This window comes from Dendrobates tinctorius, unplaced genomic scaffold, assembly GCF_039654945.1.
Source record: "Dendrobates tinctorius isolate UK_male_01 unplaced genomic scaffold, ASM3965494v1 ptg000032l, whole genome shotgun sequence".
In the NCBI taxonomy this organism is placed as follows: domain Eukaryota; kingdom Metazoa; phylum Chordata; class Amphibia; order Anura; family Dendrobatidae; genus Dendrobates; species Dendrobates tinctorius.
The window spans coordinates 34491053-34507752 of NW_027361700.1; the positions used below are offsets into that span (position 1 = coordinate 34491053).

Sequence of the window (16700 nt, forward strand, 5' to 3'; positions counted from 1 at the left end):
TCATTTTGTCGCTGCAAGTAGTCGGCCAGTACCTCCGCGGTGTGTCTGTTGTCGCCCAAACACATCATCTTCAACACAGCCTGCTGACGCTTACCACTAGCTATTCGATAGTGGGACACCTCGTGTGCAACACTGGCAGCTGCGGATGGAGTGCTCGTGCGACTGCGCTCTGTGGACGAGCTTTCGTTTCTGGAGAAGGAGGAGGAGGGTCGAACGCCTACAGCAAACTGTTTCCTATACCGTGGACTATGCAGCACTGTCCCACCGCCGCTGTCCCCTGTGGACCTTGCATCCACCACATTAACCCAGTATGCAGTGATGGACATATAACGGCACTGGCCATGCCTACTGGACCATGCATCTGTTGTGAGGTGCACCTTTCCACTCACTGATTGCTTGAGTGCATGGACAATGCGGTCTTTCACATGCACGTGGAGGGCTGGGATGGTTTTTCGCTAAAAGAAGTGCCGACTGGGTAGGTCATAGCGTGGTACTGCGTAGGCCATGAGCTCGCGGAAAGCTTTACTTTCAACCAACCGGTAGGGCATCATCTCTAACGAGATTAGTTTGGCATTGTGGGCGTTCAAAGCCAGTGTACGTGGCTGAGAGGATGAGTACTTTCTTGTCCTACTCAGAGTCTCTAGTAGGGTGAGCTGGACTTGAGAGCTGCATATGGTGGAACTAGCGGTGGACATGGCGGACAGAGAGGGTTGGTGATGGTGATGGTGTTGGTGGAGTTGCTGATGGCCTAGATTCAGTCTTTCGCAGCAATAACATTGTGATTCCATGACTGCTTTGCCCTTGCGACGACACCTCGACATTTGCTGCTGGTGGTGTGCTAACCGGTGGGCTTACAGTGGGGGAAGCGATGTAGTGTTGCTGACTACCTTCATTCGGAGCAGGTGCACATGTGGTACGTGAGGTTTGGTAGTCCGTCCACGCTTGCAAGTGTATGGTGGTTAAATGTCTAAGCATGCAACTGGTATTCAAATTTCTCAGATTTTTCCCTCGGCTAAAGGGCTTTGCGCACTTCTTACAGATAACTTTTGCCTGATCATTAGGATTTTGTTCAAAAAAGTGTCACACTGCACTCTTCCTACTATGGAAGATATTTTGAGACCTTGCACGCTGTTCTATTTTGACCACCTGGCCAAGCTGTCCTGCAACTCTTTCGGTTTTTGTAACACGCTTTTGGACTGCTACGGTCATGCCAGATAACAGCTGTTGCGATGTCATTGCCTGCTGCGGATCCTCCTCCTCCTCTTCTGAGCTATTGGCAGCGGTACCCTCTTCCCCCAATGGATGCCAATCTGGGTCAACAACTGGGTCATCCATCACCTCCTCTTCAATTTCATGTGCACCTTCCTCTGTGTCACCGTGTAAGGTGGTATAGTATGCGGGAAGGGGCACCTGAGTTTCATCAGGGTCTGATTCTGCCTCAGTACACTGCGAGGACAATGTAATGTTCTGGGTGAATGTACCAGCAGAAAAATCTAGCAGTGGCTGTGCATCAGTGAACTCCATGTCAGATTCATCATGGACTGGGGAATTCACAATTTGACTTGCTAACCCAGGCATGGTATGTGAAAAGAGCTCCATGGAGTAATCGGTAGTGTGGCCTGCCACATCCTTCACTTTTGGTAGGGATGAAGGACACAAGGAAAGGTGTTGTTCCTGACCAGGAGCCTCCACTGACGACTCAGTGCTTTTATTTTTTGAAACTTCAGAAGAGGAGGTGAGGGTTGGAGGCTGTGTCAGCAATGTAAACCAAAACTTGTTCCTGAAGCTCCGGCTTTAAAAGTGGTTTACTTACTCCCAGAAAAGAGAGCCTTCGAGGCCTTGTGGAGCCAGACGATGACGCAGGCTCAGCACCTCCTGCCTTAGGTGCTATTGTGCTTTTGCCACTACCAACAGATGCAATACCACCACCATCGGAACCAGCTGTCAACCCCCACCCACTTCCATGGCATATTTCACCATACTTCCTCATTTTTGTGAAAATGTAATCAAAATACCACCAGCTATATGGTACTGTAAAACAAGGTAGAAGGTGTATCTACTATTGGTGAGAATTTGAATCTCACTATAGATTTGAGGACGCGGAAATATTGTCTTAGGCCCAGGAGAGATTACAACTCAATGTATAATGCTGCTCCCTCAAAGGGTATAATGCTGCTCCCTCATAGGGTATAATGCTGCCCTCCATAGGGTATAATGCTGTACCCCTCATAGGGTATAATTCACCCCCTCATAGAATACAATGCTGCCTCCCTCACAGGGTATAATACACTCCCTCATAGGGTATAATGCGGTCCCCTCATAGGGTATAATGCACCACCTCATAAGGTATAATGCACCACCTCATAGGGTATAACGCTGCCCCCTCATAGGGTATAACGCTGCCCCCTCATAGGGTATAACGCTGCCTCCTCATAGGGTATAATGCACCCCCAAATAGGGTATAATGCACCCCTTCATAGGGTATAACGCTGCCCCCTCATAGGGTATAATGCTGCTCCCTCAAAGGGTATAATGCTGCTCCCTCATAGGGTATAATGCTGCCCCCCATAGGGTATAATGCTGTCCCCCTCATAGGGTATAATTCACCCCCTCATAGAATATAATGCTGCCTCCCTCACAGGGTATAATACACTCCCTCATAGGGTATAATGCAGCCCCTCATAGGGTATAATGCCCCCCCTCATAGGGTGTAATGCTTTTAAATAGAGACAGATAGAGAGATATAGAGATAAATATGAGATAAATAGATAGCTCTATGGATGGATAGATAGATAGACAGATGGATAGAAACATAGGGATAGAGAGAGATATAGGGATAGAGAGAGATATAGGGATAGAGAGAGATATAGGGATAGAGAGAGATATAGGGATAGAGAGAGATATAGGGATAGAGAGAGATATAGGGATAGAGAGAGATATAGGGATAGAGAGAGATATAGGGATAGAGAGAGATAGATAGATATAGAGATAGGATAGATAGAGATAGATACAGAGATAGAAGAGATAGATAGATGTATAGATAGAATAGATAGAGATATAGGGATAGATAGATATAGATAGATAGATACTGTAGATAGAAAGATAGACAGCTAGAGATAGCTAGATAGATATAGAGATAGCTAGATAGATATAGAGATAGCTAGATAGATATAGAGATAGCTAGATAGATATAGAGATAGCTAGATAGATATAGAGATAGCTAGATAGATATAGAGATAGCTAGATAGATATAGAGATAGCTAGATAGATATAGAGATAGCTAGATAGATATAGAGATAGCTAGATAGATATAGAGATAGCTAGATAGATATAGAGATAGCTAGATAGATAGATATAGAGATAGCTAGAAAGATAGATATAGAGATAGATAGATATAGAGATAGATAGATATATATATAGAGATAGATATAGAGATAGATGCTAGAGATAGATAGAGATAGAGATAGATAGAGAGATAGATAGATAGATAGATAGAGATAGATAGATAAAAGGAAAAAAAATAGGCAGCACTCAAATTAAATGTGAAAAAAGTGGATACTTTACTGATCCTCAGATGGCAACGTTTCTATAGAGATAGATATCTAGATAGATATAGAGATAGATAGACAGACAGACAGACAGACAGATAGATATAGAGGGTATAATGCACCCCCTCATAGAATATAATGCTGCCCCCTCACAGGGTATAATACACTCCCTCATAGGGTATAATGCGGCCCCTCATAGGGTATAATGCCCCCGCTCATAGGGTGTAATGCTTTTAAATAGAGACAGATAGAGAGATATAGAGATAAATATGAGATAAATAGATAGCTCTATGGATGGATAGATAGATAGATAGACAGATGGATAGAAACATAGGGATAGATAGAGATATAGGGATAGAGATAGATAGATAGATACAGAGATAGATAGATATAGAGATAGATAGAGATAGATACAGAGATAGAAGAGATAGATAGAGATATAGATAGATAGATACTGTAGATAGAAAGATAGACAGCTAGAGATAGATATAGAGATAGCTAGATAGATATAGAGATAGCTAGATAGATATAGAGATAGCTAGATAGATTTAGAGATAGCTAGATAGATTTAGAGATAGCTAGATAGATATAGAGATAGCTAGATAGATATAGATAGAGAGATAGAGAGATAGAGAGATAGAGAGATAGAGAGATAGAGAGATAGAGAGATAGAGAGATAGAGAGATAGAGAGATAGATAAAAGGAAAAAAAATAGGCAGCACTCAAATTAAATGTGAAAAAAGTGGATACTTTACTGATCCTCAGATGGCAACGTTTCTATAGAGATAGATATCTAGATAGATAGACAGACAGACAGACAGACAGACAGACAGACAGACAGATATAGAGGGTATAATGCACCACCTCATAGGGTATAATGCTGTCCCCCTCATAGGGTATAATTCACCCCCTCATAGAATATAATGCTGCCCCCTCACAGGGTATAATACACCCCCTCATAGGGTATAATGCTGCCCCCCTTCATAGGGTATATTGCTGCCCCCCCTCATAGGGTATAATGCTGCCCCCGTCATATAGTGTAATGCTTTTAAATAGAGATAGATAGAGAGATATATATAGATATGAGATAAATAGATAGCTCTATGGATAGATAGATAGATAGATATAGAGATAGCTAGATAGATATAGAGATAGCTAGATAGATATAGAGATAGCTAGATAGATAGATATAGAGATAGGATAGATAGAGATAGATAGATATAGAGATAGAATAGATAGATAGAAATATAGGGATAGATAGAGATAGATAGGTATAAAGATAGGATAGATAGAGATAGATAGATATAGAGATAGAAGAGATAGAGATAGATATAGGATAGACAGAGATAAATAGATAGATAGATAGATATAGAGAGATAGATAGATAGAGAGATAGAGAGATATAGAGATAGCTAGATAGATATAGAGATAGCTAGATAGAGATAGATATAGAGATAGAATAGATAGATAGAGATATAGGGATAGATAGAGATAGATAGATAGATATAGAGATAGATAGATAGATAGAGATAGATAGATAGATATAGAGATAGATAGATATAGTGATAGATACTGTATAGGGATAGATAAATGATAGATAGATAGATCGATATAGAGATAGATAGATATAGAGATAGAAATAGAGATAGATAGAGATAGATATCTAGATAGATAGAGATAGAGATAGATAGATAGATAGATAGATAGATATAGAAAGAGCTAGATATAGAGAGAGAGATAGATATAGAGATATAAAAAACAAAACACAATACTCACCTCTTCTTCTCGCTCCCACGCTGATTCCGGCAGCCATCTTCAGTGTCAGGAGCTGCCCCCTCTGCCAGAAACACAGCGGGTGCGTGATGTAGTGACGTCATCGCGCATCAGCTATGTGAGTCAGCAGAGAGGACTGATGGGACTCGGGAGAGAGAGCGGCGTCATCTGACGCTCTCTCCCATTACAATTGAGGGCAGCACCAGCCCTCACTTACTGCCGCATAGCGGCTTACTTGGCTGGGGACGGGGCCTCTGGGGGAGAGTGGAGTGCAGACAATGAAATGATATTCACTGCTTTCCACGACCATGTGGGCGTGGGAAGTAGTGAATATTAATTTCCTTTTAGCAGCGGAGACAGGGGCTCCTGGCTGCTGCTCCGCTGGCACAGAGCCCCCATTAGCAGCTGTGTGGTGTGCCGCTATTAGCGACACACCACTGGCTGGGGGCCCCTGGAGCGGCGGGGGCCCTAGGCAACTGCTGGCCCTGTATGCCAGCAGGTGCCAGGGCCCACCGGAGAATCCTCCGGTTCTCCGGTGGGCCAGTCCGACACTGGCGCTGCAGGAGTCTCTGTCCAACATGTGTGTTGCTGCTTGTCTATCGGTAAAGGGGGACGCACCTTGGGGCCTTTCACCTGGCACACACTCCTCCGCACAAGAACAGCCCTCTGCCTAGCCCAGCGCGCGGCGCTTTGCACACTCACTGTCTGTCTGGAGCGCTCGCTTAATTTCTGTCGCGGCTCGGCTTCGCACTGTCTGTCACCCTGCGGAGCGTGCCGCACACCTGCTTTTGCTCGCGCTGCTGGTGGGAAACTAACTCTTACTTCGCACGCTTTCAGCTCTGTTTCTGGCTTAAATGCGCCCCCTCTTCCTGGGTCATAGGACCTGTCAGGTCCCATATTCCTTCCTCAGGGCAACATGGGACACAGCCATGACAGTTCTGGACATGGCTCAATACAGGTACCCACAGCCCGGTCTTCCTCCTTACACCATCATGCATGTAAATATACAGAGAATTATTTCATATATGTATTTTACAGCAGAATCTATCAACATTATGACCTCTAACTAAATACCCCTAGTCAAAGAAAAAAGGAAAAACAATTTTTAGCTAGAAAATATACTGCTCAAAAAAATAAAGGGAACACTTAAACAACACAATGTAACTCCAAGTCAATCACACTTCATGGGATATTAATTTTAAATTACAATAATCATTTTTATGTTTTACTAGCTGAAGAGCCTGGCGCTGCCCGGGCTTAGCAACTAACTACGGTTAGTTATAACAAATTATAATGATTATATATATATATATATATATATATATATATATATAAAGCTGAGTGTAGAGCCCCGCCCACTCTGCATAGCCACATTCACTATAATATCCCACATCATCCTGTCAGCCAGAGCTACTGGACTACTACTCCTAATATCCCACATCATCCCGTCAGCAAGAGCTACCAGACAACTACCCATAATATCCCACATCATCTCGTCAACCTGGAGTCAGAACCAGAGCGCTGAGTGGAATGGTCCTAACTTCCATACTGGGGATCCCTTTAAGAGAGGCCTGGCGTCAAAACCAGAGCGCTGAGTGGATTTGCCCTGACTTCCATACCAATGATCCCTTTAATAAAAGCCTGGGGTGAAAATCAGAGCGTTGAGGGATTTACCCTAACTTTCATACCGGAGATCCCTTTAAGAGAGGCCTGGGGTCAGTACCAAAGCGCAGAGTGGATTTTCCCTCACTTCTGTACCGAGGATCCCTTTAAGAGGGGACTTGGGTTAGAACCAGAGTGCTGAGTGGATTTGCCCTAACTTGCATACCGGGGATCACTTTAAGAGAGCCTGGGGTCAGAACCAGAGCACTGAGTGGATTTGCCCTGACTTGCATACCAATGATCCCTTTAATAGAACCCTGGGGTCAGAATCATTGCACCGAGGGATTTGCCCTAACTTCCATACAGGAGATCCTTTTAAGAGAGCCTGGGGTCAGTACCAGAGCATTTGAAGGCAATTGCCCTGACTTCCATACAGGAGATCCCTTTATGAGAGGCCTGGGGTCAGAATTAAAGTGCTGGATGGATTTGCCCTGACTTCCATACCGGAGATCCCTTTAAGAAGGGCCTGGGGTCAGTACTAAAGCGCAGAGTGGATTTGCCCTAAATTCCATACCAATGATCCCTTTAAGAGACCCTGGGGTCAGAACCACAGAGCTGAGTGGAACGGTCCTAACTTCCATACCAGGGATCCCTTTAAGAGATGCCTGGGGTCAAAACCAAAGCTCTGGATGGATTTGCTCTGACTTCCATACCAATGATCCCTTTAGGAAGGAAGATGTGCCTACGGGATGGAGGATGTGTGATGGGTATATGGGCACGGGAGGGGGATTCATTTTTGTCATGTGCTCTCTGCTCCTTTCAGGGGGCAGACAATGGCTGGGGCTTATGTTCTTATATCAGACTGACTCATTAAGAGACGCACATATTAATGTTCTTCGACGTTTTGCCAGGAACATAAAAATCCACCTTATCCTTGAAGGACATGCTTATTGCTGAACTTGAGGCTAATATTGTGGAGCTTGGCTGCTGGCAATGCATATAAGCCCACCATGGATGGTTTTTGATTAATATTTTCTGTTATATACATAATATACAGCTGGATATACTGTTTGTCATCTTTTGTCCTTCATAAAGGGAAGCATAGGCGGCATAGCACAGGTTGCTGTTTTATTTGCACATATGCACGAGCACTTTTTTGGCACTTCTTCGGCACTTTAATTGTTTTTAATGACTGATTAAAAGTTAAATTTTAATAATCAAATTTATATCAATTTGCTACAAATGAGCTTATGTTCCCAGGGATGCTAGATTTCTCCCACCATGTCAGTGTCTGCTGAGGTGTTGTCAAGTGGGAAAACTGTTGGTCATAGCAACCAGTCACAGCTCAGCTTCTTTTAACCAGCTCTGGTGAAATGAAAGATGCTTTGTGATTGGTTGGTGATATACACACACACACACTTTCATTTTTATATATAGAGATTGCTCTCAATGCATTACATGTGTAATGGAAAAAGATTTGCAACAGGAATAGTTCATTCAGTGAACAAGTCCCATCGGGCGATGCCTGCTACAATGACAGTGATTGACACATTAGCCAATGATGGGACAGTAGTAGTCACATCATCCGGCTAATGTGTTGAATGTAAAAAAAAAAAAACCATACTACATATATACTACATTCATACATACTGCATACTACATACATGCTACATATATACTACATTCATACAACATATATCCCTTTATTTTTTTGAGCAGTATAGTTGCAAATCTAATACATCAAAGATGGTATGTGAATGTACCGGGCAGGGGTGGATTAAGGGTAGCCAGGGCCCGGGGCAGTTCAGACTCTGTGGGCCCCCCTCGTCACGTGACGGGTGTCACGAATCGTAGAGCCACACTCTACATAGAGAATAATGGGGCCTCCAGCACCGACCTCCACCCGCAGAGCCGCACTCCACATAGAGAATAATGGGGCCTCCAGCACCGACCTCCACCCGCAGAGCCACACTCCACATAGAGAATAATGGAGCCTCCAGCACTGACCTCCACCCGCAGAGCCGCACTCCACATAGAGAATAATGGAGCCTCCAGCACCGACCTCCACCCGCAGAGCCACACTCTACATAGAGAATAATGGGGCCTCCAGCACCGACCTCCACCCGCAGAGCCACACTCTACATAGAGAATAATGGGGCCTCCAGCACCGACCTCCACCCGCAGAGCCGCACTCCACATAGAGAATAATGGAGCCTCCAGCACCGACCTCCACCCGCAGAGCCACACTCCACATAGAGAATAATGGAGCCTCCAGCACCGACCTCCACCCGCAGAGCCGCACTCCACATAGAGAATAATGGAGCCTCCAGCACCGACCTCCACCCGCAGAGCCGCACTCCACATAGAGAATAATGGGGCCTCCAGCACCGACCTCCACCCGCACTCCACATAGAGAATAATGGGGCCTCCAGCACCGACCTCCACCCGCAGAGCCGCACTCCACATAGAGAATAATGGAGCCTCCAGCACCGACCTCCACCCGCAGAGCCACACTCCACATAGAGAATAATGGAGCCTCCAGCACTGACCTCCACCCGCAGAGCCACACTCCACATAGAGAATAATGGAGCCTCCAGCACCGACCTCCACCTGCAGAGCCACACTCCACATAGAGAATAATGGAGCCTCCAGCACCAACCTCCACCCGCAGAGCCACACTCCACATAGAGAATAATGGAGCCTCCAGCACCGACCTCCACCCGCAGAGCCACACTCCACATAGAGAATAATGGAGCCTCCAGCACCGACCTCCACCCGCAGAGCCACACTCCACATAGAGAATAATGGAGCCTCCAGCACCGACCTCCACCCGCAGAGCCGCACTCTACATAGAGAATAATGGGGCCTCCAGCACCGACCTCCACCCGCAGAGCCGCACTCCACATAGAGAATAATGGAGCCTCCAGCACCAACCTCCACCCGCAGAGCCACACTCCACATAGAGAATAATGGAGCCTCCAGCACCGACCTCCACCCGCAGAGCCACACTCCACATAGAGAATAATGGAGCCTCCAGCACCGACCTCCACCCGCAGAGCCACACTCCACATAGAGAATAATGGAGCCTCCAGCACCGACCTCCACCCGCAGAGCCGCACTCCACATAGAGAATAATGGAGCCTCCAGCACCGACCTCCACCCGCAGAGCCGCACTCCACATAGAGAATAATGGAGCCTCCAGCACCGACCTCCACCCGCAGAGCCGCACTCCACATAGAGAATAATGGGGCCTCCAGCACCGACCTCCACCCGCAGAGCCACACTCCACATAGAGAATAATGGAGCCTCCTGCACCGACCTCCACCCGCAGAGCCGCACTCCACATAGAGAATAATGGAGCCTCCAGCACCGACCTCCACCCGCAGAGCCACACTCCACATAGAGAATAATGGAGCCTCCAGCACCGACCTCCACCCGCAGAGCCGCACTCCACATAGAGAATAATGGAGCCTCCAGCACCGACCTCCACCCGCAGAGCCGCACTCCACATAGAGAATAATGGAGCCTCCAGCACCGACCTCCACCCGCAGAGCCGCACTCCACATAGAGAATAATGGAGCCTCCAGCACCGACCTCCACCCGCAGAGCCGCACTTCACATAGAGAATAATGGAGCCTCCGGCACCGACCTCCACCCGCAGAGCCCCACTCCACATAGAGAATAATGGAGCCTCCAGCACCGACCTCCACCCGCAGAGCCACACTCCACATAGAGAATAATGGAGCCTCCAGCACCGACCTCCACCCGCAGAGCCGCACTCCACATAGAGAATAATGGGGCCTCCAGCACCGACCTCCACCCGCACTCCACATAGAGAATAATGGGGCCTCCAGCACCGACCTCCACCCGCAGAGCCGCACTCCACATAGAGAATAATGGAGCCTCCAGCACCGACCTCCACCCGCAGAGCCGCACTTCACATAGAGAATAATGGAGCCTCCGGCACCGACCTCCACCCGCAGAGCCCCACTCCACATAGAGAATAATGGAGCCTCCAGCACCGACCTCCACCCGCAGAGCCACACTCCACATAGAGAATAATGGAGCCTCCAGCACCGACCTCCACCCGCAGAGCCACACTCCACATAGAGAATAATGGAGCCTCCAGCACCTACCTCCACCCGCAGAGCCACACTCCACATAGAGAATAATGGAGCCTCCAGCACCGACCTCCACCCGCACTCCACATAGAGAATAATGGAGCCTCCAGCACCGACCTCCACCCACAGAGCCGCACTCCACATAGAGAATAATGGGGCCTCCAGCACCGACCTCCACCCGCAGAGCCGCACTCCACATAGAGAATAATGGAGCCTCCAGCACCGACCTCCACCCGCAGAGCCGCACTCCACATAGAGAATAATGGAGCCTCCAGCACCGACCTCCACCCGCAGAGCCGCACTCCACATAGAGAATAATGGAGCCTCCAGCACCGACCTCCACCCGCAGAGCCGCACTCCACATAGAGAATAATGGAGCCTCCAGCACCGACCTCCACCCGCAGAGCCGCACTCCACATAGAGAATAATGGAGCCTCCAGCACCGACCTCCACCCGCAGAGCCGCACTCCACATAGAGAATAATGGAGCCTCCAGCACCGACCTCCACCCGCACTCCACATAGAGAATAATGGAGCCTCCAGCACCGACCTCCACCCACAGAGCCGCACTCCACATAGAGAATAATGGGGCCTCCAGCACCGACCTCCACCCGCAGAGCCGCACTCCACATAGAGAATAATGGAGCCTCCAGCACCGACCTCCACCCGCAGAGCCACACTCCACATAGAGAATAATGGGGCCTCCAGCACCGACCTCCACCCGCAGAGCCGCACTCCACATAGAGAATAATGGAGCCTCCAGCACCGACCTCCACCCGCACTCCACATAGAGAATAATGGAGCCTCCAGCACCGACCTCCACCCACAGAGCCGCACTCCACATAGAGAATAATGGGGCCTCCAGCACCGACCTCCACCCGCAGAGCCGCACTCCACATAGAGAATAATGGAGCCTCCAGCACCGACCTCCACCCGCAGAGCCGCACTCCACATAGAGAATAATGGAGCCTCCAGCACCGACCTCCACCCGCAGAGCCGCACTCCACATAGAGAATAATGGAGCCTCCAGCACCGACCTCCACCCGCAGAGCCGCACTCCACATAGAGAATAATGGAGCCTCCAGCACCGACCTCCACCCGCAGAGCCGCACTCCACATAGAGAATAATGGAGCCTCCAGCACCGACCTCCACCCGCAGAGCCGCACTCCACATAGAGAATAATGGAGCCTCCAGCACCGACCTCCACCCGCACTCCACATAGAGAATAATGGAGCCTCCAGCACCGACCTCCACCCACAGAGCCGCACTCCACATAGAGAATAATGGGGCCTCCAGCACCGACCTCCACCCGCAGAGCCGCACTCCACATAGAGAATAATGGAGCCTCCAGCACCGACCTCCACCCGCAGAGCCACACTCCACATAGAGAATAATGGGGCCTCCAGCACCGACCTCCACCCGCAGAGCCACACTCCACATAGAGAATAATGGAGCCTCCAGCACCTACCTCCACCCGCAGAGCCACACTCCACATAGAGAATAATGGAGCCTCCAGCACCGACCTCCACCCGCAGAGCCGCACTCCACATAGAGAATAATGGAGCCTCCAGCACCGACCTCCACCCGCAGAGCCACACTCCACATAGAGAATAATGGAGCCTCCAGCACCGACCTCCACCCGCAGAGCCACACTCCACATAGAGAATAATGGAGCCTCCAGCACCTACCTCCACCCGCAGAGCCACACTCCACATAGAGAATAATGGAGCCTCCAGCACCGACCTCCACCCGCAGAGCCGCACTCCACATAGAGAATAATGGGGCCTCCAGCACCGACCTCCACCCGCACTCCACATAGAGAATAATGGAGCCTCCAGCACCGACCTCCACCCACAGAGCCGCACTCCACATAGAGAATAATGGGGCCTCCAGCACCGACCTCCACCCGCAGAGCCGCACTCCACATAGAGAATAATGGAGCCTCCAGCACCGACCTCCACCCGCAGAGCCACACTCCACATAGAGAATAATGGAGCCTCCAGCACCGACCTCCACCCGCAGAGCCACACTCCACATAGAGAATAATGGAGCCTCCAGCACTGACCTCCACCCGCAGAGCCGCACTCCACATAGAGAATAATGGAGCCTCCAGCACTGACCTCCACCCGCAGAGCCACACTCCACATAGAGAATAATGGAGCCTCCAGCACCTACCTCCACCCGCAGAGCCCCACTCCACATAGAGAATAATGGGGCCTCCAGCACCGACCTCCACCCACAGAGCCACACTCCACATAGAGAATAATGGGGCCTCCAGCACCTACCTCCACCCGCAGAGCCACACTCCACATAGAGAATAATGGGGCCTCCGGCACCGACCTCCACCCGCAGAGCCCCACTCCACATAGAGAATAATGGAGCCTCCAGCACCGACCTCCACCCGCAGAGCCGCACTCCACATAGAGAATAATGGGGCCTCCAGCACCGACCTCCACCCGCACTCCACATAGAGAATAATGGGGCCTCCAGCACCGACCTCCACCCGCAGAGCCGCACTCCACATAGAGAATAATGGAGCCTCCAGCACCGACCTCCACCCGCAGAGCCACACTCCACATAGAGAATAATGGAGCCTCCAGCACTGACCTCCACCCGCAGAGCCGCACTCCACATAGAGAATAATGGGGCCTCCAGCACCTACCTCCACCCGCAGAGCCACACTCCACATAGAGAATAATGGGGCCTCCGGCACCGACCTCCACCCGCAGAGCCACACTCCACATACATGGCTGCTCTCTGTGCTGTGCGCACAGGACCTGTGATGAGGTCACAGGAGGGGAGGAGACAGGGGTCACATGATCGCAGGCCCTGACACCTTACCTCCTGTGATCTCATCACAAGCCTTTGCACGCTACCAGCAGCATCAGCGTTCACGCTACTTGTAGATGCTGCTGGTAGCAGAGCACATAATGCCGCCCCCACAGTCACTCACTCTTAGGTGTGGAGAAGATGGAGTGCCATTGCAGCAGCCAGCAGGAATGTGGTGGGGGCCCCCTTAGAAGCTCTTGTGGTGGGGGCCCCGGGGCTGAAGCCCCGCCTGCCCTGCCTATAATCCGGCCCTGCGCGGTGGCGGATTATAATGGGGCAATTTACTGGCCTGGGCTGTGGGCCCCTTAACCCCACTGGGCCCGGGGCAACTGCCCAAATTGACCTCATTATAATCCGCCACTGGTACCAGGGTAGAGTGTACATGTGTTAGCCCACCAGCCCCAACGCACGTTTCACCCAAGGCTTCATCCACATATAATTCTCAGCGCTGAGATCTCATCTCTCGAGATCTTGGTGCCGAGATCTCCAACTGTGCATGCCCCGGCAGCCATTTTCCCGGAGTCCACCACACAGTAAACCATGTAAGTGCGTGGGCTCTGGGCTGTCCAAAATGTCGGCAGAGCCCCTGCTCCACCGAACACCCGCAGCAGTGCACATCGGAACACCCCCTCATCCCAACCTGCTACCTGCAGCAACGCTCCACTCTTGCCTCCTCCAGCAGCGACCCTGGGACCCTGCTCCACAGCAACTGGTAAGGTATATCCATATTATAAGACACACCCCCATTTTCCCCCAAAATTTTGGGGAAAAAAGTTTGTCTTGTAATCTGAAAAATATGGTACCTTTATTTGACAATATTATTTACTATGCAAATCAATAGCCATCCACATCATCTTACCTTTAAAAGTTTGCACTAGCGATGTAAACCATTGTCGTACCGTTGAGTCTCCCATGAAGTAGATCATTTTGTCATTTAAACAATTGTACCTCTGCTCTTGGTTAGTGAAGTTGGAAATGCTGCAAAACACAGGTTTCCAGCTATTTTCTAGCACAAAACCACTGGGAAATGGAGACTCCATTCCAATCTTACATTGTTCCAGAGTCAACAGAGAGGAACCTGAAGGAAACAAGGAAAAAACATCAATGGACAATCATTACACACTTGTAGGTCCAAGACACACATTTCATTAGGGCACAGATGAAATATCAGAGTGATTAACAGAGTGAGCTCTGTTCTGATTGCAATGGCTGTTATCAGATCTCTGTCATCTAACCCCTTACATGTTTCGGTCAACAGCAACAGGGACATCTGAGTTTGACAAAAGCAGTGGAGTATTGCTGGGTTAAAAATTTCACAGTAAAGTCCACGTAATAAAATCATATTATTTATTAGATATGCATTAAAAGGGATCAGTTAATAATGTGCCAACCACACAAAAAGGTGTGGGTAAAAAAAGGCAAGAATAATTGTAACACACCTTTGTTAAAATGCCATGTTTTGTCATGTAAAAAAATCAAACCAAGAAGAATAAATTCAGAACATTTTCCACCTTTAAAGTCACCTATAATCAGGGGCTGGCTGGCACTTTTCAACCTGGGGACAATCACAAGGCAGTAGCCCTCGAGTTGTGGTGGACCTCCTTTTCCCTTCTTATCTCTGGCCATTGCATTAAAGCAGCAGCGATAACAGGCTTTAAAAACAGGCTGGTACATAGATATGGGAACAGAACGGAGCTTGCTGCATAGATATGGGAGCAGAACAAAGCTTACACCAGAGATATGGGAGCAGAATAGAGCTTATTCCAGCGATATGGGAGCAGAACCGAGCTTACTACAGAGATTTGGGAGAAGAACGGCGCTTACTCCAGAGATATGGGAGCAGAACAGAGAGTATGACTCGCCCCCAGAGGCTGTGGGGTACTCGGTGCCGGACCCGTTGATTACAATGGGAGATGTCACAGTGGCAGTGACCCGGTCCGTGGCCTCAGGCGGTTAATGTAAAAGGGGTAGAGTGATGGGGATAAAGTTGTTGAGATGATTTGTGATGCCACCCGTGATTTCTGGTCAGTTTGACCAGCGCTGGGTTGCTTCTCTGGGACAGATGGTGTGGTGCAGCAATGATTTTGAAACTCCCCAGGGCAGTGTAGATGAGGCTGGCAAGTGGGGAGATGGTGTAAAGAAGTAGATGTAGCAGAGCCAGGTGTAAGGCGCAAGAATAAGTGGAGGACACAAGAGCATGTAGTTCCAAGGCTTTACTCACAGTCTGGTGCACACAGATGCCCGCTTCTGTGCCGTGTCCTCCAGGTCAGGGGCTCAGCCAACTACCAGGCAAGGTAAAGTACACCTTTCCAGCACTCCTCCAACATGTGCCTTCTCTGAACGTCTCCACACTAGCGCCCAATCTGAAGTACTTGTAGTTGCGTATTAAACTCAAATTCCTCCTTCTTGATGTTACTTGTATGGCAGACAGCTGTAGCCTGCTTCGGGGACTCCTTGCTATCATGTTCTGGCTCTCCCACGTTGTTGTTGTTCCCCCAAGTCTTAGATGGGAATAAAGTGGTGATGACTTCTATTCCTCCGGTTTCTGCTGCAGGAACATCAGTATCCATACAACCTCGGGGACCGGACCCCGACCATGCGCTTCAAACTTGAAGAAGGGCTCTACTCTGACCCTAGTCCTTAGTTCTCTTCTTCTCCTTACGTTCCGTACTAAACTATCTTCCTTCTGAAGAATCAGGCTTTCTATGGTTCTTTCCTGTGCCAGCAGCTCCAGGTCACAGGAGTCTGCTGCAGCACTTCCTTCACTCCATCCCTCTCAGGGGATCTTCTCTCACAGACTGACCTTTTCCTAATATCCTCCCGCTCT

At 49.1% G+C, this 16700-nt stretch overlaps 1 protein-coding gene across 1 annotated transcript in view; it reads right to left on the bottom strand.

Moving 5' to 3' along the window:
- LOC141086572 (NXPE family member 2-like) overlaps positions 1 to 14019 on the bottom strand; it is a 44258-nt gene extending 30239 nt beyond the window's left edge. The window contains exon 1 of the mRNA XM_073572725.1: positions 13998 to 14019. The gene's annotated coding sequence lies outside the window, so the exon portion shown is untranslated. The remainder of the gene's footprint in view (positions 1 to 13997) is intronic.
- Positions 14020 to 16700: the final 2681 nt, after the last annotated feature.